Below are 27,047 nucleotides of genomic sequence, written 5' to 3'. Positions count from 1 at the left end.
CCGTGTTACCTAGCCACGAGGGCTGCGGCTGCACAAGTCTTACAGGCGTCGGGGTCTTCGCTGACGAGCCAGGAGCCGGAAGAAAGGAGTTGCTGGCCGGCGACCAGTGCTGAATAGTTCGTAGAGATCCAAGCCTGGATCGGAGATTGATAAAACCTGAAAGCAGAGGGGACCAAGTTCGTACTACTAGCCAGTAGTCAGAGGGTACCAGGAAGGCACCGGTTGGCCGTCACCTCGACTAGGTGAGTGGGCGACGCTAGGCTCTGCAGTCTCACGGACCAGGAGGCGTTGTCGGCGACCACGGTGGAGGTGCGAGCTGTCCCACGAAGGATGATGCTGTCGGCGTCGCTGGGCCCAGGATGGGGCAACAAGCCTTGGCAGATCTCAGGGCCACGTGGTGGGCCTAAGATGGCGTCTTGAGTGGACCAGGAGGGTCCGGGGTGCTTCTCGCAAAGATGGAAGCAAGGGCCAGTCTGGAGCAACCAGACCAGCAGTGATGATTCTCGGATGTCGTCACAGAAGGGCACAAGCCAGCGGCGAGTGACCAGACAACGTGCTGAGCAGCGAGCAGAAGGGCCCCACGCAGATCGTGGAGATGCTGGGAGACTGCACTTCGGTGCTAGAGCGGCTCAGGGTCGGGGCTTCTCGGACCCCAGAGCACTCACCAGAGAGTTACCTCGATGGTCGTGCTGGTTTTTAAGAGCATGCAGGTTCTGATGATGGCCGGTCCCTCGAGGTCTCGTCGCACCCACAGATCACAGCTGAGCTGATGACGTGGGTAGAGGTCAGAGGTGCCAGGGAAGCCGGTTCTCGTCGAGCTGGGCCGTTGGATCCTTGAGGAAGGACTTGCAGCAAACCGCAGAGTTCTTAGTTGGTGCCCGCTGATGCAGGGTGACTACTCCTTAGTCACAAGGGAGAAATCTTGAGAAGAGTCTTGAGTGTCCTTTCGTAGAAAGTAGTTCTTGATTCAAAGATGATCTAATTTGGAAGGGTCCCCGCTCCGGTCTTTATCCTAAAGAAAGGGGTGGGTACATGACTAGGTCCTGCCCTAAAGGTGGGACCAGGAAGGGGGGTAGTTACGCCCCTCTCCCCTGCCGGCCTTTCCCCAGGCCAGGGCTGTCGCCCCTGGAACTGGTTCTAACCGGCAGATGCGTAGTGAGCACCGGGGTGCCACTCCGCAGTCACCTTCTCGCAAAAGCCCTACCTACCCAGAATACACAAACCCTGTCTGGGACGGTGCGAACACCGCCCTCAACAGGAAACCCTTTGTCCAAGCTCCCCTCACTGGAAGGACTCCCAGCAGCAGGAGGTCAGACTCGTGTCTGTGGTGGCAGCATCCATTTTGTGGAGCTGAGGCTTTAGTTAACTTTAACCGGGGTTCACAGTTACGTACATGTCGTGTCCCTCTAGAAGGGCGGAATGCTAACCTCGTCGCCAGAGTTGGTGAGAGGGCAGCGTCCCGATTCGTATGACACCTTACTCGACATGTCTTGATAACGCGACACCGGAGTTACCGATATGGTACGCGTGATCATGGAACAGCCATTGGGTCTTGGTTCCGCAAGCTGCAACCGGGCTCGGCTCGGGCCAGAACACAGTTCACACGAGCCCATGCACTCTGCCTTCAGGATTGTCAAGGCCTGCCATAGGAGTGACTGATAGGAACTCGGGTGTCCATTGTATGGTTAGATATAGGGCTACTACATCTATAGCAAAGTGTGATTACACGACTTCGCCCCAGCTGTCATGCAGCCAGTTGTGTCAAATTTAGGAGGCCAGCCAGGGGTGGCATAATACATGCTGCAGCCCCTGGCGGCCCTGGGTACACCTATGCCCTGCGTTACGGGGTCTGATAAGGTGGCCCAGTACCAATTGGTAAATGCACCTAGGGTACATATCGTAATTTAGAAAGAGAACAGCCAGGCTGTGGGTCTGATTAGCAGGCCCACAGCCAGAGAAAGTCGTAAACCAGTGAAACAAAAGCAAAAAATCTGGGTGATCATAGGATTGCAGACCCTACTCTCCTACATGACCCCCCCCCAAACGTCGGAACAATAAGCTAACCTTGACCAGGTGAGTCTTCTTGTTCTAAGTGGAAATATCTGGAGAGCCCATCGGCATTGCCATGATCAGTACCAGGTCTGTGTTCCACTGTAAAGTCCATCCCCTGTAGGGAAATGGACCACCTAAGCAGTTTGGGGTTTTCACCCTTCATCTGATTTAGCCACAAGAGGGGCTTATGGTCGGTCTGAATCTTGAAGTGAGTGCCAAACAAGTATGGCCTCAGCTTCTTCAGGGCCCAAACCACAGCAAAGGCCTCCCTCTCAATAGCTGACCAATTCTTCTCTCTAGGGGTCAGCCTTCTGCTTATAAAAGCAATGGGCTGGTCTTGACCATCAAAATTCAGTTGAGAAAGAACAGCTCCCACACCCAACTCAGAAGCATCTGTTTGGACAATGAATGGTTTGGAGTAGTCCGGACTCTTGAGGATAGGCGCCGTGCACATGGCCTGCTTTAGGTCATCGAATGCTTTTTGACAGCTCGCTGTCCACTGAACCTTTTTTGGCATTTTCTTGCTTGTCAGTTCGTTTAATGGTGTCACGATGGACCCATAGTTCCTGACAAACTTCCGGTAGTATCCAGTCAGGCCCAAGAAAGCTCGAACCTGAGTCTGGGTGGTTGGAGGAGCCCAGTCCCTGATTGACTGTATCTTGCTCTCCAGTGGCTGAACCTGGCCTCCACCTACAAGGTGGCCCAGGTATACAACCTGTGTCTGCCCTATCTGGCACTTGGTGGCCTTGATAGTGAGGCCTGCTGCTTGCAGGGCCTCTAACGCTTTCCGCAGGTGGACCAGGTGATCCTCCCAGGTGGAGCTAAAGACAGCAATATCGTCAAGATACGCCGCACAGAAGTCATCCAGCCCAGTAAGGACTTGATTCACCAACCTTTGGAAGGTGGCAGGTGCATTCTTCAGACCAAAGGGCATCACCACGAACTGATAATGCCCACCAGGGGTTGAAAATGCGGTTTTAGGCTTGGCGTCCTCAGCTAACCTGATTTGCCAATACCCAGCTGTTAGGTCAAACGTACTTAAGTAGTTGGCCGAGGCCAATCTATCGATAAGCTCGTCTGCCCTCGGTATTGGGTGGGCGTCAGTCTTAGTGACTGCATTGAGACCCCTGTAGTCTACGCAAAACCTCATCTCTCTCTTACCACCCTGGGTGTGAGGTTTCGGCACTAGAACTACGGGACTAGCCCAAGGGCTATCCGAGGGTTCAATGACTCCCAGCTCCAACATTTTCTGCACTTCACTCTTGATGCAGTCTCTAACGTGATCAGGCTGCCGGTAGATTTTACTCTTCACGGGCAAGCTGTCACCAGTGTCAACCTCATGGGTGCACCAATCGGTCTGGCTGGGTGTTAGAGAAAACATATGTCTGAACGACTGAAGAACCTGTTTACAGTCGCTCTGTTGATGTTCGGAGAGGCTGCCACAAAAGACAACACCATCTACCGATCCATCGTCAGGATTCTGAGTGAGCAGGTCGGGGAGAGGGTCCTCCTGTCCCTCATCTAGGGCCATGAGCAAACTCACGTCCTTCCTGTCGACATATGCTTTTAGCCTGTTGACATGAAGCACCCTGTGGGGGCTCCGGGGAGTTCCCAGGTCGACCAAGTAGGTGACCTCTCCCTTTTTCTCCAGGATGGTGTGGGGCCCGGACCACTTGTCCTTGAGTGCTGCTGGGGCCACTGGCTCCAACACCCACACCTTCTGTCCGGGCTGGTAAACAGTCAAGACAGCCTTTTAGTCATGCCAAGCTTTTTGGAGTTCTTGGCTGGCCTTAAGGTTTTCAGATGCCTTTTCCATGTATTCAGCCATCCGCGAGCGGAGGCCAAGCACATAGTCCACTATGTTGGTTGCAGGCTTTTTGAGAGGTCTCTCCCATCCTTCCTTCACCAAACACAGGGGTCCCCTTACAGGATGCCCGTACAAAAGTTCAAAAGGGCTGTAGCCAACCCCCTTCTGTGGGACTTCTCTGTAGGCGAACAAGAGGCAGGGGATCAGGACGTCCCATCTACGCCGAAGCTTTTCCGGTAGTCCATGAATCATCCCTTTTAGGGTCCTGTTGAATCTCTCAACAAGCCCATTGCATTGTGGGTGATAGGGTGTAGTGAACTTGTAGTTAACACCACATTCCTTCCACATAGCAGTTAAGTAGCTCGACATAAAGTTTGCACCTCTGTCGGAGACGACCTCCTTAGGGAAGCCCACTCTGGAGAACACTCCAACTAGGGCTCTTGCCACAACAGGTGCTGTAGTGGTCCTAAGGGGAATAGCTTCAGGATACCTGGTGGCATGATCCACTACCACCAGTATAAACTTGTGCCCTGATGCTGTAGGTGGTTCCATGGGACCGACGATGTCGATCCCCACCCGTTCAAAGGGTACCCCCACCACAGGCATTGGTATAAGGGGGGCCTTTGTCGTGCCACCTGACTTACCACTGGCTTGGCAAGTGACACAGGAGCGGCAAAACTCCTTGGTATCTTCGTTCATGTGAGGCCAGTGAAAGTGTGAGACAAGCCTGTCCCATGTTTTCGTCTGGCCCAAGTGACCTGCTAAGGGAATCTCGTGGGCCAAGGTAAGTAGGAAACCACGCTGAGACAAGGGTACAACCAGCCTCCTGGTCATGCCAGGCTTGGGGTCTCTTGACTCAGTGTACAGGAGTCCATCTTCCCAGTATACCTTGTGAGTACCTGTGGCGTTCCCAGCAGCCTCAGCAGCAGCCTGCTGTCTGAGGGGTTCAAGAGAAGGGCAGTCTAACTGGTCCTTCCCCAGGTCTTCCCTTGAGGGTCCCCCTGAACCCAAGAATTCAACTTGATCAAGTTTGAATTCCCTAGGCTCAGTTTCCCGCAATTCCTGTAGGTCAGCCTCCTCTGAGACTTGATCCTCGACCTGGGGCAAGGGGGAAGGCGCAGCCTTAACCCTACTGCTCTTTTTCTTGGGAGGTGTCTGGTCCGTTGTTCCAGGATCCAGCACCTGTTCAGTGGGGCACTTCCTGACCTGTGACCTAGTCACAGCGAACACATGTGCTGGCAAACCTAACATTTCCATGTGAGTCCGGTGCTCCACTTCTGACCATTGTGACGACTCCAAATCATTGCCCAACAAACAATCCACTGGGAGGTCTGGACTAACTACAACCTTCTTTTGGCCAGTTACCCCTCCCCAGGAGAAAGCTACAATTGCCATACTGTGATTGGTAGTGACATTGCTTGCATTGGTCACCAGGAATTCTGTACCTGGCATGATCTGTCCAGGGTCCACAAAGTTAGGCGTCACCATGGTGACGCTGGCACAAGTGTCCCTATAGGCCTGAGCCATCTTTCCATTTATGAAAGGCGTCTGTCGGTATTTGCCCAAAGAATTGGGGCTTACGTCAGGGGACACGTCCACGTCCCCTGTACTGACAAGGACAGCCTGAGTGAGTGTGCCAACTAAGTTGTCACGCCCCTCAGAACCCAGGGTTAACCCTACTAAACCCTTGGGAGATGCACTACCACTGCTGACTGTACTAGGGGGCACAGGTGCCTTAGGGGCTGCAGTGGCAGGAGTCTGCCCTCCTCCTTTCTTGGTGCACTCACTAAACCAGTGAGATTTACTTTTACAGTACTGGCACCATCTTTTGGATTGGCCTTCTTTCTTCTTTTGGGGAGCCTGACCCCCACCCCCTTTGGGTTGTTGGGGACCTGTCGAAGACTTCTGGTCACTTTGTTCCCCTTTAGAATCTTTACCCTTCTGGTCTGCTTTCTTCTGACCACCTTGATTCTGGCCCTGGTTCTGTTTAACTCTTGTACGAACCCATCTGTCTGCCTTCTTTCCCAATTCTTGGGGAGAGGTCAGATCCGAGTCGACAAGATGCTGATGCAACAACTGGTTCTGACAATTGTTTAAAATTTGCTCTCTCATCATCAAATTATACAATCCTTCGTAATCAGTAACCTTACTGCCCAGCAACCAGCCCTCTAAAGCCTTAGTGGCACAATCGACAAAATCAGACCAATCTTGAGACTGCGTTTTCTGGGTATCCCTGAACAGCACCCTGTACTGCTCAGTGGTTAGGCCGAACCCTTCAACGAGTGTATTTTTCAAGATTTGGTAATTGTTAGCATCCTCCACCCTTGTGGTGAGGAGCTTGTCTCTTCCTTTTCCTTCAAAGGAGAGCCACAAGATAGCTGCCCACTGACTCTGGGGAACACCCTGCACAGTGCAGGCCCTCTCCAAAGCAGTAATCCATTTGTGGATGTCGTCCCCTTGTTTAAAGGGGGGCACTATCTTACCAAGGTGTTTCGTATCGAAACTCTTTTCCCTATTACTAGGTCCATTGCTGCCACCAGTGGGGACTGCCCCACTTAACTGTTGCTCTCTAGCAAAGGCAAGCCTCTCTTTGGCCAGGGCAAGTTCTTCCCTTTCAATCCTTAGATTGGCTGCCCTTTCCTTAGCTTCGTACACTCTCCTCTGAGGGGACGTCATCCCTCTCTGAGACGAGTTGTGAGAGCCATTGGTTTGAAGGGATCTGCCAGAGCCTCTTGACAGAGATCTGGCTCGTCCATTCCCAATGTTAAGCTGACCTGATAGTGGCCCCAGGGGTCCCCCAGTACCGCTATCATGTTTGCTTAAGTTGGACCTGCTTAGTCTGACGACTTCTACCTGTCCCTTATCTGCCTCATCCCCAGAGAGATCCTCATCCTCATCTTCCTCCCCATCTTCGTTCTCAGTTGCGAGGTGGATGAGGTCAGGATCGTCCCGGGTTCCCTCAAGGGGAGGCATGTCTCCTTCTGGATTAGAAGAGCTACGAAGTTTCTCAGCTCTTCTGGCATCATAAGTCTCCAAGAGACCAATCAGAAAGGACGTTGTGGGGTTAGACCCCTGCTGAATCTTCCTGGAGTGACACAGTCGTCTTAACTCCTTGAAGCTCAGCACAGTATATCCTGAAGGGATGACCTGTGGAGGGTCAACTGACACAAGGGGAGACCCAGAGTTTCCTCCTTTGTCCGACATACTGTTTCTAGTGTGGTGTAAGTGATGCACCTACCTACACTACGTGTTTACCTACTGTACCCTTGCTAAGAGTTGTAGCCAAGGTGTGCTAAGCCTTGAGGAGCTACAACAGCTGGTTCAGTAGAACTCAGAGTATTCTAAGCTTTAGTTATATGTACTAACAGTACTTGTGCGATCTTTCAACAAGATATTCTTAGGATACGTGTGGTAAAACAACAGCAAGCTCAAATCCCAACCGCTGCTCACCAATGTGAGAAGTTGGCCCGATATGCAACGTTCGCTATTCTAGCGACCGCTATGTATCGTTCCAACGACCCTTATGGTGTTTGGTTGTAAGTCAACCTATAGACCAGCTATCCTAGTAGCGTGGATACGAGCAGTCTAAGGCTAAAGACTCGAGAGGGCGTGTTAAGCCAGCTGTTTACCACACATGTACCCCTTGAACACCCAGTGAAAGGACACCACACAAGTGTTATGAAAATAAACAGGATATTTATTAAGAATCACAACAGCCCTGTACTCTTTATGAGGACAGGGTACTAAGCACAAACCAAATCTCTTTAGCAAATACTTCAAGTGCACAATTAAAACAAGTGTCCGAGGACACGGAAAGGTTAAGGTCTCGGGCGGACCCCATAAGGCAAGTCGGAAGCGAGGGACTCGGGACCCTAGAGTAAGGAGGCTATGCAGGCACCGAAATGCCGTGTTACCTAGCCACGAGGGCTGCGGCTGCACAAGTCTTACAGGCGTCGGGGTCTTCGCTGACGAGCCAGGAGCCGGAAGAAAGGAGTTGCTGGCCGGCGACCAGTGCTGAATAGTTCGTAGAGATCCAAGCCTGGATCGGAGATTGATAAAACCTGAAAGCAGAGGGGACCAAGTTCGTACTACTAGCCAGTAGTCAGAGGGTACCAGGAAGGCACCGGTTGGCCGTCACCTCGACTAGGTGAGTGGGCGACGCTAGGCTCTGCAGTCTCACGGACCAGGAGGCGTTGTCGGCGACCACGGTGGAGGTGCGAGCTGTCCCACGAAGGATGATGCTGTCGGCGTCGCTGGGCCCAGGATGGGGCAACAAGCCTTGGCAGATCTCAGGGCCACGTGGTGGGCCTAAGATGGCGTCTTGAGTGGACCAGGAGGGTCCGGGGTGCTTCTCGCAAAGATGGAAGCAAGGGCCAGTCTGGAGCAACCAGACCAGCAGTGATGATTCTCGGATGTCGTCACAGAAGGGCACAAGCCAGCGGCGAGTGACCAGACAACGTGCTGAGCAGCGAGCAGAAGGGCCCCACGCAGATCGTGGAGATGCTGGGAGACTGCACTTCGGTGCTAGAGCGGCTCAGGGTCGGGGCTTCTCGGACCCCAGAGCACTCACCAGAGAGTTACCTCGATGGTCGTGCTGGTTTTTAAGAGCATGCAGGTTCTGATGATGGCCGGTCCCTCGAGGTCTCGTCGCACCCACAGATCACAGCTGAGCTGATGACGTGGGTAGAGGTCAGAGGTGCCAGGGAAGCCGGTTCTCGTCGAGCTGGGCCGTCGGATCCTTGAGGAAGGACTTGCAGCAAACCGCAGAGTTCTTAGTTGGTGCCCGCTGATGCAGGGTGACTACTCCTTAGTCACAAGGGAGAAATCTTGAGAAGAGTCTTGAGTGTCCTTTCGTAGAAAGTAGTTCTTGATTCAAAGATGATCTAATTTGGAAGGGTCCCCGCTCCGGTCTTTATCCTAAAGAAAGGGGTGGGTACATGACTAGGTCCTGCCCTAAAGGTGGGACCAGGAAGGGGGGTAGTTACGCCCCTCTCCCCTGCCGGCCTTTCCCCAGGCCAGGGCTGTCGCCCCTGGAACTGGTTCTAACCGGCAGATGCGTAGTGAGCACCGGGGTGCCACTCCGCAGTCACCTTCTCGCAAAAGCCCTACCTACCCAGAATACACAAACCCTGTCTGGGGCGGTGCGAACACCGCCCTCGACAGGAAACCCTTTGTCCAAGCTCCCCTCACTGGAAGGACTCCCAGCAGCAGGAGGTCAGACTCGTGTCTGTGGTGGCAGCATCCATTTTGTGGAGCTGAGGCTTTAGTTAACTTTAACCGGGGTTCACAGTTACGTACATGTCGTGTCCCTCTAGAAGGGCGGAATGCTAACCTCGTCGCCAGAGTTGGTGAGAGGGCAGCGTCCCGATTCGTATGACACCTTACTCGACATGTCTTGATAACGCGACACCGGAGTTACCGATATGGTACGCGTGATCATGGAACAGCCATTGGGTCTTGGTTCCGCAAGCTGCAACCGGGCTCGGCTCGGGCCAGAACACAGTTCACACGAGCCCATGCACTCTGCCTTCAGGATTGTCAAGGCCTGCCATAGGAGTGACTGATAGGAACTCGGGTGTCCATTGTATGGTTAGATATAGGGCTACTACATCTATAGCAAAGTGTGATTACACGACTTCGCCCCAGCTGTCATGCAGCCAGTTGTGTCAAATTTAGGAGGCCAGCCAGGGGTGGCATAATACATGCTGCAGCCCCTGGCGGCCCTGGGTACACCTATGCCCTGCGTTACGGGGTCTGATAAGGTGGCCCAGTACCAATTGGTAAATGCACCTAGGGTACATATCGTAATTTAGAAAGAGAACAGCCAGGCTGTGGGTCTGATTAGCAGGCCCACAGCCAGAGAAAGTCGTAAACCAGTGAAACAAAAGCAAAAAATCTGGGTGATCATAGGATTGCAGACCCTACTCTCCTACACAGGACATTTGGGGATGGACAAGACCTATGACAGGCTTGTCACCCACTTTTACTGGCCCCAAATGCATAAGAGTTCAGATGCTTATTGCAGAACCTGTCCGACTTGCCAGGCAAGTGGGAAGACGGGAGGGAAGAACAAGGCTCCCCTCCAACCCTTCCCTGTGGTCGGTACGCCATTCCAGCGAGTGGGTATTGACATCGTTGGGCCTCTGGACCCCAAGACAGCCATGGGCAACAGGTTCATCCTGGTCTTGGTGGACCATGCCACCCGGTACCCTGAAGCCATCCCTCTGAGGACAGTGACGGCTCCCGTGGTGGGGCGTGCACTGATGGGAATTTTCTCACGAGTAGGATTCCCTCTAGAGGTGGTGAGCGACAGGGGGACCAATTTCATATCGAAGTATATGAAGTCCCTTTGGCAGGAGTGTGGCGTGACGTATAAGTTCACCACGCCCTACCATCCCCAAGGTAACGGGTTGGTTGAAAGATTCAACCGAACCCTAAAAGGCATGATCATGGGCCTGGAAGGTCCGATGAGGCGTAAGTGGGACGTCCTCTTACCATGCCTGCTCTTTGCATATCGCGAGGTGCCACAGAAGTCCCTAGGGTTCAGCCCCTTTGAACTACTGTACGGTCACCCCGTGAGAGGACCGCTGAGTTTGGTAAAGGAAGGCTGGGAGCAATCTCCCAGGAAACCTCCCCAGAATGTATATAGCTACATGCTGGCCTTCAGAAACCAGACCAGACGCTTCAGACAACTTGCCGAGGCAAATCTGGAAGCGAGCCAGGAGGAAATGAAGCGGTGGTACGATCAGAATGCCACTCTGGTCGAGCTTCAGCCTGGACAAGAGGTGTATGTCCTGGCCCCAGTGGAGCCCTGTGCCCTTCAGGATAAGTGGACAGGACCATTTGAGGTTGTGGAGCGCAAGAGCCCCGTGACATACTTGGTGGACATGAAGACGCCCAGGAACCCTTTGCGGGTCCTACATGTCAACCGCCTCAAGCCCCACTTGCGAAGGTCCGAAGTGGGCATGTTGTTGGCAACCGATGACGGAATGGAGGAGGAGTCGGAGCCTCTTCCTGACCTCTTGGTGGCCTGTGAGAAAGATGGGTCAGTGGATGGAGTTAACCTCTCACCCACCCTGACCGCCGAACAACAGGAGGACTGCCGCCAGTTGCTGGGGCAGTTTCCAGACCTGTTCTCCCTGGTTCCGAGTGTCACAGATTGGTGCGTCCATGATGTGGACACTGGAGACAGCTTACCTGTGAAGCATAAGGCTTACAGGGTGACTGACAGGGTCCGGGCCTGCATCAAGGAGGAGGTCTCCAAGATGCTTGCCCTCGGGGTGGTTGAGTCTTCCAGCAGTCCTTGGTCCAGCCCCGTGGTCTTGGTTCCGAAGGCTGCTGCGCCGGGAGCCACACCCGAACTCCGGTTCTGTGTGGACTACAGAGGACTCAATTCAGTCACGAAGACTGACGCGCACCCCATCCCCAGAGCTGACGAGCTCATTGATCGGCTAGGGGCTGCCCGGTTCCTCAGCACGTTTGATTTAATGTCTGGGTACTGGCAGATCGCCTTGACCGATGGGGCAAAGGAGAGGTCGGCATTCTCTACACCAGATGGGCATTTCCAGTTCCGGGTTATGCCATTTGGAATGAAGAATGCCCCTGCCACCTTTCAGAGATTGGTCAACCAGGTGTTGGCTGGACTGGACGAGTTCAGTGCCGCCTACCTGGATGACATTGCAGTGTTCAGCGGTACCTGGCCTGAACACCTGCGACACCTCTGGGAAGTGTTGATGGCCCTGCGCAGAGCAGGCCTCACAATCAAGGCAAGCAAGTGCCAGATTGGGCAGGGTTCCGTGGTGTACTTGGGACACCAAGTTGGGAGTGGCAAGGTAGCCCCCTTGCAGCCCAAAATCGAGACTATCCTGGCTTGGGAACCCCCCAAGACCCAGACTGCAGTGAGAGCCTTCCTGGGGCTCACTGGGTATTACAGGAGGTTTGTCAAGGGCTATGGCACCATCGTGACCCCCTTGACAGAGCTGACTTCGAAGAAGCAGCCCAGGAATGTGATTTGGACTGACACCTGTCAGAAGGCTTTTGACACCCTGAAGACTGCCATGTGCACGGCGCCCGTGCTCCTGGCCCCTGATTTCTCCAAGGAGTTCATTGTGCAAACAGACGCTTCAGAGCATGGTGTAGGGGCTGTTCTTTCACAGATGACTGAGGAGGGCTTTGACCAACCCGTAGCCTTCATAAGTAGGAGGTTACTTCCACGGGAAAGTAGGTGGAGTGCAATAGAGCGTGAAGCATTTGCTGTGGTCTGGGCGCTGAAGAAGCTAAGACCCTACTTGTTTGGGTCTCACTTCCGAGTTCAGACGGACCACAGGCCCCTCAGATGGTTGATGCAAATGAGGGGAGAGAACCCGAAACTGTTGAGGTGGTCCATTTCTCTACAGAGTATGGACTTTACGGTGGAACACCGCCCTGGCACCGATCACGCCAACGCTGACGGTCTGTCCAGATTTTTCCGCCTTAGTGATGTGGAACTCCCTGGGGAAGGGTAGTTCCCCCCACAATTCAGCTGGAGGGGACACATGTTAGACCTGGCACCTTGGCGTGAGTCTCCCTTCCACTTTTTGCTGATGTGCCTCCGATGTTTTGCTGGTTTTCCGATACTCAGGGCACTGCGCCGCGGCTGATCCGTGCCGCAGTGCAAGTGCTCCCTACTGTAAAACTGTACATACGATTGGTATCCATGATTGGTGCATTGGATTTACTGTCAGTCCCTAGTAAAGCGCACTAGAGAGTGCCGGGGCTTGTAGATGCCAATACTGCTGGTGGGCCTGCAGCGCTGGTTGCGCCACCCACCGAAGCAGCCGTAAAGTTGTGTCTGGGAACTGCGACCGCAGAACCCGCGTGCGGTCTCGTACTGTCACGCTAGCTGGGCAAGTGCACCCACTTGCCAGCCCCTGAACCTTCCCTTGACTACATATTAGTCACCCCTATGGTAGGCCTGCGGGCAGGGTGCGTTGTAGGTGTAAGGTAGGACAAGCCCTGATGTGTGTGGCATGTCCTAGTAGTGACTTACAACCAAGACCGTATTTCACTATTGAAGGCTACCTGCTCCCTTAGGCCAGACTGAGCTGCGAAAATTATTACACCCTATAATTCCCGCAGGCTCAAGGAGCATGGTAGCGAGTCATGTTTAGTATGCCTGAACTCAGGATGATAAAATATTTCTTGTAGTCAAGTTTATTTTAGTATCCTGGGTTTGCAAATGCTACTTTTAGAAAGTTAGCATTTGCTTGCTTAACCATTTCAGCCCGCCTCTGCTGGTATGTGTATCTGACTGTCTGGGATGTGTGAGTGACAGGGCTGGAGGGATGACAGGTGGTGAATGCGCAGATTACACCTTAGTGGGAGGTAGGAGTGCCTCTTGACTCGAACTGTAGCTGTGCTCGGCCACCACAATGCTGGCTCCACCCCCCTGGGGAGCGGCGGATGACTCTGCCGGCACCTGGCCCAGGAAGGGCGAAGCCCCCATCAACAAGGTACTCTGGCCGCCCCTGTCCGCACAATGCTGGCTCCACCCCCTGTGGGGCGTCTGATGCGCCTGCCCCTCACACTGAAAGCAGAAGCCGGAGTACACCCGCCGGGGTACTCATGGACTGAGAGTGGCTATGCAAAGGCCCCCCTGGCCTGCGAGAACAAAAGAATTGGCCTATAAAAGAAGGAGCCCTGCTCCTTGAAAATTAGATCCTGTTTGGGCCACAGAAGGACTCTGCCCTACGAGAAGGACCGTGAGAGACAAGGAAGGGTGCTGACTCTTGCCTGTGTCTGGTGCCTTGCTGCTGAAGGAGAGGAAGAAGAAAAGACTACGAGAAGACTTTTGCTTTACTTTGTGCCAAACTCTGCTAAAGAGATCTCCAAGGGCTTGCTGTGAACTTGCCCCCTGACCAGCGTCCCAGGACCAGTGGACGCTACCCCCTGAAGGAAAGCGACTGCGGGTGCTGACCATCGCTGCAGTACTGACGGAGGAATCTCCTCCAAGGCGACGACCCCTGCCTGACCACCGTGACCGGGGCCCAAAGCAACAGCGGAAGCAAAGTGAGGACCAGCCGCCGCTGGCCCAAACACCGTGACCGCAACTGCACCGGGAGCCCGAGAGCAAAGCGAAGGAGGACCCGTCCGGTCCAAGCTCTCGAGTGGGCTGCGATACGAGCAACCACTCACCTGCAAAGACGGACAGTTGCCCTGTGAGAATCCGCAAAGTCGGTAACCTGCCCGACAGCCCAGCTGTGAGCGCACAGCTGCACCGGCACTTGGCTGGGTACGTCCTGCACTTGGGGACCGTACTGCCACTTGCCACCACCGCACAGCCGCCGCCGCCAGGGTCGGAGCGGACGACGAGGAGAGGACCCTGCCGCCACAGAGCACCGCTGCCCCGGATGACCAGTGACCTGCTCGGCTGAAGAGCCGCAACGATCAGCGACCCCGGGAAGGCAACGCGACGTGGGACAGATCCCCTGGAAGCCGCCGGCTCCACAAGAACTTTGGTTAACACCGGCCTACGGGCCCTCAGAGAACTGCTATAAGAACTGTGGTAACCTGAACTGAGTAACTTGCAACCGTTATCATAAAGTACGTTGACTGTATTCACAAGCCTGCTTAAAATCTATATAAAGATATATATTTTTACAGAATACAGTCTGGTCTCGTTGTGTGGTGGGTTGGTTGTAAAGGTGTACTATTGCAAGTGTTTAACCTATATGCCCCAAAGATTAGCCTGCGACTGCTTAAGCCACACTACCTAGAGGGTAAGCAGAGGTTGTCTGGAAGGTAACCCTCAGGCCTGACGAGGAAGAGGAGAGTCCCTGCTTGTCGCTAGTGTTGCACTGCGCCAACTAGAGACTCCCCCTTCCTACAGTCTGTGTCTGAATAATGTTTGTTAAAGCATAACATGGCATCCAATGGGCCACACACAAGCACTGGTGTCCTTTGTAATATAGCCTTCATCCAGCAGCTCTTATGTGAACTCCCTGTTCTGTTGGAGAGTTTGTTTTTTAGGTGTATAGCGCTACCCTCCCTCATGAAAGAGTCTCAAGGCGCTAGGAGATTAAGATACCTTCCAGTATGCTATAAACAGATGAACTTGAGTACAGCCAGGTATTTAATCCCTGTCTGAACCTGAGACGGTTCTCGTCTCTGTGTGGTGAGGGAGGGACAGCATCCCACAGTGCTGAGCCTGAGATAGAGAATGCTCGGCCTCCCCATGCCTTGCATCTGTATGTAGGCACCATCGGCTGCAAGGTGCTGGGGGACCTTAAGGGCCCCACTGGGCTGCATTTACACATTTTGTTGAACAAGAACTGTGAGGTTTTAGCATTGCACCTTTGACTTGAATCTGATGCATTTGGCTCTGGGGAGCTGTGAAGTTGTTTCTTGGAGGTGGAGATACAGTCATGCTTTTTTTCATTTAAAACAGTTTGATTATGCTATTTCGAAATCGCTGCAGACGCAAGATAGCTTTGAAAAGAAGGTTGAAGTAAATGGCATTGTCGTAGTCCAGTTCAGTTTCAACATGGGCATTCATTACAATGAGTTTGAGAGAAAGAAAGGACAGGGAACATTCTCCTGAAGGTTTTTAAGTAAGATAACAAGGTTTGGGGATTGCTGTAGTTTGTGCCTCGAAGGTAAGGCGATAGTCCAGGATTGCGCCTCCTACAGCTAGCACAGAGAGAGGGCAATGCCCATGGAGGATGGCCGCAAGGCATCAGGCCATTTGGCGATTTGAACATTGAAGACTTAAAGGTTTTCCATCATTGAGTCTAAAGTAGTAACTAGTATTGCATTGAACTTTGTTTTAGCAGCCAATCGGTTTGCGAAGAGCTTGAAAATGAATTGAATGTCATCAGCATAGAAATAGGAGTGCACGCCTGGATCCTCTAAGATGGTCACTAAAGGGATCAGGTACAGATTAAAAAAGAGAGGGTGAAGAGAAGAATAATCCCCAGAGGAGGGTTTTTCTACTTATATAAATGGTTGTAAAGAGGCTGACTGGGTTCTTCCAGTTAGGAAAAAGAGAATCCACCTCAGCTCCAAGCCACCTATAGAAAAGGATTAAAAGTGTATTAAGAGTGGTCAATAGTGTCGAAGGCGGCGGAGAGGGCCAAAATAATTTGCGCTTCCTCTCTGTGAGGAAGTCATCCTTTGTGTCCTGATCACCCCCATTGTTTTACTCTGACTGCTCCATGGGCTCTGATAGCCAGGCCCAGGGCCAGTGTTTGGATTAAAAATGTATGTGGTAATTAGGTTTAATTACAATTGGCACTGACAACCTACCTGTAAGTCCCTACTATATGGTAGGGCATGTAGGTTTAGAGGCCCAACAGTTTTGAGGCACTTACGTGTGCACTGCTGTGTTGCCTGCTGTCATTTTGACAGTCAGCCCTTCTTTGCAATCTGTTTTTAAATGGAATGCAAATACAAATTTTACTTTGGATTTCAAGTTGCTTCCAAACTATGAAACAACCTTATTTTTTACATATGTCACCCCTAAGATCTACCCTAAGTGCCCCTAGGGCAGGGTACCATGTAAAAATAAGCAGGGACATATACAAATATATTTTATATGCCCTGGTGAGGGAAAAACTACCAAGTTATTAGTTCACTTTTTAGCAATTATAGCTCCATAGGCTGACATGAGGACACTGGAATACAGTCTAAATATTGACTGAAGTGAGCTCAAATATTATTTCAAGGACTTGAAAGATTGGTAATGATAAACCCAACAAATTGCCAAGATTTAATTTATCATAGCTAATACAGAAAATACATTATAGAAGTTTTTTTCTGTGAGCCAAAATCTAGCATTCTAGAAGCCTTTTGTGACTGGCCAGCCCTTAACAGGCTTAGCTAAACTGCTTTGATGAGGTGATCAGTGGCCTGCACAGGGACAGAGGTTATCTGATGGGGGAGCTCAGCAGCTGCAGAGACCAGGCCAGGACAGGGGCTGGCTACATAAAATTCGGCTTCAAAGAAAGAGCAGGACAGTAAGGAAAGTCAGCCAGGACTACCCCCTCTTCCTGTAGCCTCCAGCCAGATGGCAGCCCCAAGAGTGGGATGTGCAGGAGGTGTTAACTGAAATGAGCCACACCAGTGGGTTGGCTTAGCCAGGTCTTACTCCCAAGGAGAGGAATTCTCCATCTTGAATTTTAAAGTACTGTGCGTTGTGGGACATGAATTTGCCACACTTTGGAGGAAGCAGCCATGCTTTTGGATGGCACCCTATACCCCAGCTTTACCCATGTACTTGTTGCCCGGTATATTGAATCAATATGTGAGAGCTGCATAGAAATTCAGATCTGCTGCCTGAAACTACAAGGAGAAGAAGGAATGCCATGCTGAAACCCTGGTCTACACCCCAAAGAATTGCATTCTAAAGGACTGCTCCTGCTGCACACTTGGAATTATATCCCTGAGGACTTTGCCTTGCTTCAAAAAAGATTAAACTGTAGATTCTCTGAAAGCAACAGGTTCACGGAGTTCACCTGCACCATCTCCCCCAAGAAATCCCCAGCCTAGAGTGTGTCCAGGGGACATTTAAGGATTTGGCCAGGTGCATCATGGGAACTGAAGTCCCAACTTCTGAAGAGCAACTCAGAGACTCTGGAACCTTAGATTTGGTGTTGTAGACACTTTGAACCCTCAAGAGGAACTTCAAGCAACTTCAAGCAAAAGTTCCAGAAGTTTGGAAAAGTTTGGAGCAACTTGTGGAAAACACGACATAAAGTGACCGACCCGTCGACGAGAGTCAGACCTTCGACGTCAGACCACGACCCGGCCTGAATTTCAGGTTTGTTCCACTGAAAGCTCTGGGGTTCAAAACTTCAAGGATTTCACCAAGAGCCTCACCAAGAGATGACGAGAGAAAATCCTCCATAAAAGTTTGCAAGAGTGAAGTTAAAATTTTGAATTGGGCCTCCCGCTTAGTATTTCCAACCAGGACTCCATCGCAGTCAGCCTCAAACTTTAACTGTGTCTTGGCAAGCGTGACCAGGTATCCCACGTTGGCGCTAGATATTTTTAAGCTCAATAAAGTGTTTATTCTTTAAAAATTCATATCACTGGTTCCCTATATTGATTTTTTGTCATTTTGGTACCATTTTAATCATACAAATATTTCCTATTTCTATAAAGTGGTTGTGGATTTTTATTTTGGGTGATTTGTTGCTTATTTAGTGTGTTTGTGTTTTTAAATGCTTCACACACCTTTCTCCTAAGTGAAGCCTGCCTGCTCGCAGCCAGCTACCAAGGGTTGTGCACAGGAATAATTTATTGAGACCTTGAATGGACCTTATATTGCGTTGATTGCCTTATTGCTATTGGTAGGTTAACACTTTCCTCTACCAATATTCCATCGTCCAACACTCTTCATCTTGATCCACCATTCTTTCAAGGTCATCAGCGACATTGATAACCACTGAGTCCATAATGCTGCAATGTCAGAAGTCCACAATAATAAAGCCCTCTTTTGTCCAAAATTATAAAGATTAATTTTTAAAAATGTACCTATAATTTGTTGGGGCCAAATTTGGCTTTTTTTAAAATTGAACAAACACTTGTATGTCTAAAGCGGGTACGTTCTCTACTGAAGAATTAATAATTCATACTGTGGCTGGCGTGATTCCTTCACTAATCTGTCTCCAAAAAATATGCTGATATTGTGAGAACAGTTAGTCAGATGGTCGATAAGTTGCACCTCTAGCCAATTAAAATAATTTCTATAGTTAAGGAAGGTAGTCATTATAGTAAAAAGCATTCTGAAGTTTGACATAGAGCAAGTAATACATTCTCTGTTCCAGTGAATTGTGAGCAGTCTATGTGTGAAACAATTATTTTATGTTCAAAAATAAGTGTGACTCTGCCAGTTTTTTTCTCAAAATGGTCAGGTCAATACAATTTAAAGCCATTAGAATAAATATCTTCTTTTTACAGAGTTGATTTATGAGGCCAACCATGTCTTACTAATGAATAGTTATGGTAGATCATTATCAGATGTAAGAGAACATTATTTCTATTTTTGATGGCTGACCTAACATTACAATGACCCAGCCGCATGTCAATGAGTGGAAATCTTTTTTTTATCTTATATTGTGTGGATTCTTACCTAGCTCACATAAAATATTTCCCAAATTCAATTAGTTTAACCAATTAAAGATTATATTATTTAAGGGTTGGTCCAACAAGAGGTTTTCTTCCATTAGAAGGGTCCCACATTCACTATTAAGAGGATACTCTTTACAGTATAATAATCAAAATAACTCACAAAAATGAGTGGTCCCTGTTTGCCACTGGGCACGGATGGATGCAGACCGGCTTGTCTTTGCCCCAACTTATGCATATGCTGCACGTTCACGACCTCTATTAAATGGACCCCTACGGATACCTGAGTCTAGTGGAAGTGACATCACTGACCATGCCACATATCAGCCGGGGGAAACTGGGGGAGGCTTGGGCCCTGTCACTGACCGGCCTAGGCCACTATTACTTAGAACAACAAAACGATGGCCGGACAGTATTTGATTAGCGTCAAAGTACACAAACCTAGTGTAATGAATCACTGGGTTGGACAACCATTTGTATTGGGTGACTTATTTTTTTATATAAAATATTTTTTGCAAGAAATTCTTTGGCATCAAAAGTTACACCACAACATTTCATAAATATACAAAAACAAATTTAGTGAACTATACAAAAAATGGTCAAAACAGTGCAAGAAACAAAGAATTTCTTTGTTTCTTGCACTGTTTTGACCATTTTTTGTATAGTTCACTAAATTTGTTTTTGTATATTTATGAAATGTTGTGGTGTAACTTTTGATGCCAAAGAATTTCTTGCAAAAAATATTTTATATAAAAAAATAAGTCACCCAATACAAATGGTTGTCCAACCCAGTGATTCATTACACTAGGTTTGTGTACTTTGACACATATCAGCCGGGGCAGTCGGAAAAAGTGATGAACAAAATAAAAACTTCTGAATCAAAGGTAATTAGAATAAGAACACAAATAATTTAATAAGGAGAGGCCAGTGTATTTTATGTGGTGTACAAGGAAAACCACTAAAAGTCAAACTACATACATTTTTAAAAAAACACGGAGACAAGGTTCCGTGTGTTCTAAGAGGGGAAAAAAGCTGGCAACCTAGTGTTCACTTCAAATAGAAGAAAAGCATCTCAGGTGGGTCAGACAGAAGAAGTTGTGAGTCAAATAGAAATTGTAAAAAAAAAAGATAACTAACATACAAAAGAGCTTAGTAAGACGATTTCCCTGTCATTTGATTGGAGCACACTCTGAATACATTGTTCAAACAGTGGCTGCACGGTACAAATAACAGTGAACATTAGGGTTCCATTAACTAACCACATAATAGCGCTAGAGTTTCCTGCTACCTGGAAGGTGGGGGAATGTGAAGTCATTCTGGTAGTGACAGCGAGTCCAGCTTATCCTTTTGAAATATTTTACTCATGTTTAGAGTTTGCACCAGTTGAGGCTGCTACTGGACATTTTGCCATTAATAAGTCAGTAGACCTGTAGTAAATGTCCTCTCGACTGTTCTTCTCTGGCTAGACTGTACTACGTTATCTATGACATCATAGAATGCCAGGGTGTCCCTCTAGCTCACTGTGCCTTTCTATTACTTACTGGGCAAGTTGGTCATCTGAGGCTGAGCTGCTAACAGCTGGCTCCTGGTGGGGTTTACCTTACATCTTAACCTGTCTGTCTAACCTGGAAGGAACCTGCAATAAAGGATCTTAACTATCAAGTGGACTCTACATCTTTCATTTATTACAACTTGGCGACGATTCTTAAAAGGAGGTACCTATGCGTGATCTAAAGATAAAGACTACTTAAGGAACTAAACAAGCTAAAGGAAGGAACTCAAGAATCCAACACTTTCAAAGACTCTTCATTTTCAGACTAACGGTAACGCCCTGCTGACCCCACCAGTGTCCTGTTCAACCTAGACAGCCTGCACCCAGGGCGTGTGTTTCATCCTGATGCCTGCTGTTGTTTGCCTGTGAAGTGCTCATGTGCACCAATGACTTTTATGTTCTGATTGCCTACTGGACTTGCTCATCTGTTTGTGGACAGTCTACTAACTGTGTCTTATGTGCTCTAAGAGACCTTACAGCAGCCTCTGTCTACTTTGCTCGTTTCTGCTCTGTGTATCAAAATGAGCGTTCACTCAAGAGATATTTTGCCCTGTTTAACTGGTTTCTGATGAACTCTGCAAAACCCGTTTCATGCACTCTCAGTCATCAGCGCAGGTCGGAGTGTTTGCTTCCCTTTGGTGTGCTCAGCAAGCAGAAGTAGCCTACAAGCCCTGCTCCGTGCTGTTTTAATTGAGAGGTGTATGACTACTCCAGCGTTTCCTTTGTCTTTTCAGCGCGCCACTCTGAGGCTGCTTTCCTAACCCTATCTCAGTCACCGTACCTTCATGTCTTTGTCTCTCCACTGTTTTGGATGCGATTGGCGGTTGGCCGGCAGCGATCTGTTCTCCTCTCCTGCCTTTGTCCAACTGATGACGTGGGTGGAACGTGCTGGGAGTCAGCGAAGCTTTCCTTGTGCTGCGACATTTCAGTGACGTCTGGTGTGTTTCTTAGAACACTCCTTCTTCACCGGACACGTCACTCTTTACGCTTCACGCTAATCACGTTGTTTCGACGTGGCAGCCGTCTTTTGTTTGTTTAAGTTGCTATAGCAACAACTGCCACTCGTAGCGTTTACGGTCTACGCATGTGTCATAGCGCGTTTGCTTTTCCTTCGGTGATATACACACCTGTGTATATTTGAAATCTCTGTTCTTTCTTCATTGCGTTGACCATGATGTTCCGTTTAAAGGAAGTGTGGAGCAACGGTGTGGAAGAGACTTTACTCTTGGACTTGGTCACATTCTACTTGTCTGTCGGATGTCCACGGCGACTGCAGGGAGCTCAGCGACGTCTGCATGGAGCAGTGTACACGGACCCCGGGTGAGAGGTCGCTCACCGGAGCTGGCATTATTTACTATTTTGTTTTGAAGTGCTTTGTTTCTCAGTGTTTGTGAGGATTGCATACTGTTTTAGCATAATCTTTTGTTTTGTTGCTTTAACCTGTTGGCATATTCAAATTACTACTGTGGTCTTTGCTGTGTTTGCCCTATCGTCTGTTTGTTGGATCAGGTCGACATCTTTTTTCTCTACCGAAATCAGTTTTCTAGGGTTATGATGTACCTCGTGGTATATCCTATGTAGGGCTTGGTGTAGTTTTGTTTATCAGTGTGGGTGCGGTGTCGTTGTGGGTAGTCAATTCCCATACCAGCTCACGGGGTGTATATTTCCAGTAGTCTTTCGATTTTCTTCTCAGGGTTACTCTCCTTACTTTGCGGTGTACCCTTTTTTAGGGGAGGTGGTGTCTGTGTGGGTAGTCCATGCCCCATGTAGTGGTGTATCCTCATCCATATTGTCTGGGTTGGTATCCTGTAGTGTACCCTTTCTAGGGGAGGTGGTTCTTGTGTGGGTAGTCCATGCCCCATGTAGTGGTGTATGTTCATCCATTTTGTCAGGGTTAGTATCCTGAAGTGTACCCTATCTAGGGGAGGTGGTTTCTGTGTGGGTAGTCCATGCCCCATGTTCTTGGTGTTTATGGGTAGTCCATGCCCCATAGTTTGTCCCAGGGTTTTTGCCTTAATCCTGCGGTGTACCCGTTTCTGGGGAAGTTGGGTGCTTGTGGGTAGTCCATGCCCCATGTTTATTCCCAGGATTACTGTCCTGCGCTGTACCCTTTGAGGTTGTGCGTTTATGGGTAGTCCATGCCCCATTTCCCAGGGTTATTTTGCTTACCCTGCGGTGTACCCTTTTCAGGGGAGGTTGTGCGTTTTTGGGTAGTCAACGCCCATTTTTATTCTCAGGATTGCTGTCCTGTGGTGTACCCTTTTTAGGGGAGGTTCAGTGTCTGTGGGTAGTCCATTCTCCATACTATACGCTGACCCCCTGCTTTTGGTGGAGATGGTTTGTGCACTATTTTCCTTTCAAAGTCTACCTTCTTGCTGCTACTGGCCAGGGCTTCATTTTGGTAAGATTTTGAGCTGTGAAGTTTTCATATGTTTAGTGTCAGCACATCTTTATCAGGGGTAGTTTTTTTAAATTTTTTTATTCCTAGGGTGTCTGCCTTGTGGTGTACCCATGTGTGGGGAGGTTATTAGTGTCTGCAGCTAACTTAGCTGTTGGTCTTGTTTTTTTTTTCGAAAACTTGCTGTTTCGTTAAGGGAAGGGGATGTGATATATTATGTTGTTTTCTCTCCTAATGATACCTCATGCTATCGTCATCTCATGTTGTACACTCTTACTTTTGGTTCTTCTTATTTGTGTACTTCCCTGCTGATTGTTGCATTTGAGGTATTGTTGCCGATCATTCCTTTATTCTGCTACTACTCCATAAGGGAAGAGGATGTGTAGTAAATGTCCTCTCCACTGTTATTCTCTGGCTAGACTGTACTACGTTATCTATGACATCATAGAATGCCAGGGTGTCCCTCTAGCTCACTGTGCCTTTCTATTACGTACTGGGCAGTTGGTCATCTGAGGCTGAGCTGCTAACAGCTGGCTCCTGGTGGGGTTTACCTTACATCTTAACCTGTCTGTCTAACCTGGACGGAACCTGCAATAAAGGATCTTAACTATCAAGTGGACTCTGCATCTTTCATTTATTACAAGACCCTTCTGAGCGATACATACCACATGAAAGACAGAAGATCCACCTAAGTTACCAAAGGAATGCTTTATTTTTCACTGGGGTATTAGCACCTGCAGAGGAGCCAGTCAGTCTGTTAAATCTCGCAGGATCCACATGGTCAGTGGTAGTCGGATACACACTGCACCAAAAAAGCAGATAACTTGAATGCACCTCAATTAGGATAATTACCAAAAGAATTATTGACCAAATATAGATGGTTGAGTCAGTACATATTCTAGATGGCAGGGACTGAGGTTAGGGCTCAGGTAGTCGCATATGGACCACCAACACGGACATTAAGGGCCTGATTACTACATTTGGTGGGGCGGGGGCAGGCAGCCTACCACTGCCGCACCTCTGCACCACCAAGAGTTGCTGTCGCCCGCTTGCCAGATTACAAGTAATTTTGAGGTATGGCAGGTGGGCAGGCGGCATGGTGGTTCCAGGAGCGGTGTCTCTTTCAAAGGCACCGCAATGGGAACGCCACACAGGTTCCTGTAAAGTCCATGATGTGTGAGAACTAGGGTGCATGCACACAGGGGGCACATGTTGTGCTCCCGTGCATGCATCCCCAGGCTGAGGGGGCACAGGGGGCCCTATAGGGCCCTCTTTGTTTCAGCATCACCAGCCTTTTCATGGAGGAAAGGCCTCCATGAAAACGCTTGCAGTCCTGAAGCTTGTAATATGCATGGAAGTGCTGCAATGGTAGCACCTGCATCTTACAATGGCCCTGACCGATTCACCACTGCCAGGGAACGGCGGTTCCCTGATGGAGTCAGAGGTCCAATTATGATCCGACTGCCAAACTTGTAATAGGAAAGTTTGACCGTCAGTGCGGCAATGGCTGTACCGCCACCGCTGCACCACCACAAGTCTGGTGGCCCTCAAACAGCCAGACTCGTAATTAGACCCTTAGTCTGCAGACAATAAATGCAGTAATCAGCAAAGTGATTTCTAGGCAGGCTAAACTCCCATTTTAGATTGATTATAAAATTAACCAATCAGAGGTGGTCTTTCCTCATGCGGAACCCCAAGATAAACACAGACTATGTGCAGTGGAAATGATACCACCCATTGAAGAATGAGGTACTAGAGTGAGGGTAAACTTTTTTTGCAGTTTTGTCTGATGTTCTTTAAACAAATCAGAATGAACTTGGGGCAGCTCTGGTGTGATTTGAGTATGACATTGATGGGTAACTTTGATGCAGTCTCTTAGATAGTTCTTAGTAGCATTTGAGGAAAATTAACATTGTTGGCCATATACCAGCGTCTTGCCACTCCATAGCTACCTGAGCAGGAATGGGAATTACCTAGAATTATTTCAGAAATACATACCTCGATGGGTCAAGACACCTTAGAGACTCCCTGTGATTACACCACTCAAGACCAAGGCTGAGACAAAGGCAGCGCAGAAAAAAAGCAGATAGAAAAAAGAAACAAAAGTTTAAACAGACAACACAGACTGGGTCTTCTTCAAAGCGGCAGTATATAGGGGCGGTCACAATTTGAGGGACTGTGGAGTTGATAAGATAAAGAAGCCCAATCAGTATGCTAGTCTTCACATACTCCGCAGACAAAAGGAGAAGCCACATTGAATATCATGGAAGAGATGAGAAAGATAGGGAGGGGCAGTCTATGGACAGGGAGCACAGTGTGAAGAATAAGGAGAAACATTTGAATTCAATTGCTTACTATAAAGAGATAAAATGGTGTTGGCTTGAACATTAAAAAGAAGAAACATGCAACAGAGAATAAGAGTCCCCTTGGGGAACAGCTCTAAGTGAAGCGATCGTAACATTGGACCATCAGGCTCTCAAGGAGCATCTAGTCATACCGCCTACTTACGAATACATTAAAATAGAAACAATTGATGAATATGTAAATTCTCTCAATAGAGTTTATAATTTAGAATTGCAAATTGGGGGTCAAATATCACTCACTGTAAAAGTTGTTTTCTAGTCACATTTTTCAGGTACCTATGATGCTGTCGTAGCTAAGGATGATTGCAGAGCAACCTTTGTAAGGAGCACACCATGTGGGGAAGGGTTTATTTCCCTGGTCTCTGAAGATTTCAAGGACAAATATGCACATGAGTGGGCTTTGAATCAAACACCAGAGCTGTATAGAAATCAAACAGAGCGGTTAAACGCTCTGTGCTGCGCGCGATCCCTCTCAGAACGTGAGTCACCCTACAGGATCAATATTAAAATGATCTCAACACAATTACATTATCAGGGAGTTGGTAGTGCCTTGTCATTCAACTTGAACACTCTTCTATTTCTCTTGGTTAAGCCAGACCCTTCTTACCATATTATACAGGACAATGGAAATTTGAACCCTGAATCTCATTCACATGCAAAATGATCACAGTATTTGATCAATGACAATTGAATCAATGAAAAAAATCAAGATGACGCTGCAAATGATTCCTTTAGTCAGAATATAGCACCTGAATCACAATACTTGATGCGGAGCAATTTTCGCAGTATCCATTACTCACATATAAGAGTAGGGTAAGGGAATGAAAGCAGTAAAGAATTATTCGCAGCAAGAATAATTAAAATTCTCCAGATAATCCCTAATTATTATAATGCAATGATGACATGACTGACGATGACTTAAGTGAACATTTAGAAGGGGCAGACTAAATAGTGATTATTTTAGCCCAGCGTTGCTAGAAAATAAATGTTCATAAATAAAAGATTGCCTTCTCAAGTCTAATCTTTTGGTGATATGGCTCCTCCAGTGAATGTAAAGGACTAAGACTCATTTTCTTGCAGAAATGTTTTGCTTTGCAACCACTCAACATTGAGAAAATTACAAGACCTAATGGGGTTCTTGAACTTCGGAAGGGCTTATCAGCTACATTAAGCAAAGCACTAAAAGCCTATTTATGATATAATGTTCTCCACTTTTTCTGAAAAGAATTGGACAGATGTGCATACTGCTATCTTGTGTGAGGTACAAGCAGATAGGCTGAAGAGGAAATATTTGCAATCGTGTGACAATAAGAAAATCCTAGTTATCAGGGTTATTCCAAACACATCATGCTATGTAAATACATCCAGGATCATATTTATGAGTTTTGTGGTGCAGGGCAGAACAGCAAGTCACCTTGCTGCACTCCAATGCATCACAGGGAAGGGGCAGGAATGTGCAGTGTTTATCCATTATGGCACATTCCTGTCCTTTTCCCTTGCACTGATGCCATTTTGGCAGCCCAGCATAGGCATGATAGTCTTTGTGCAGGAAGGGCACCGCCCGGCACAAAAACAATCCCGGGAGGCTTTTCCTCTTTCTATGTGTGCTGCAGTATGCAAGAAAAAACATGGAGAAATGAACATTTCTCCTCATTACGCCTTTCCTTGAGAGGCGTATCTTTTTGGTGCATTCCCAGGTTTACCAGGTTTGGTAAATCTGGAAATGCATCAAAAACCATTATAGTTGCAGAAGACACCCATGCAAATGCA

This window comes from Lissotriton vulgaris, chromosome 6 (assembly GCF_964263255.1).
Source record: "Lissotriton vulgaris chromosome 6, aLisVul1.2, whole genome shotgun sequence".
Classification (NCBI taxonomy): Eukaryota; Metazoa; Chordata; class Amphibia; order Caudata; family Salamandridae; genus Lissotriton; species Lissotriton vulgaris.
This window is presented reverse-complemented; position numbering follows the sequence as displayed.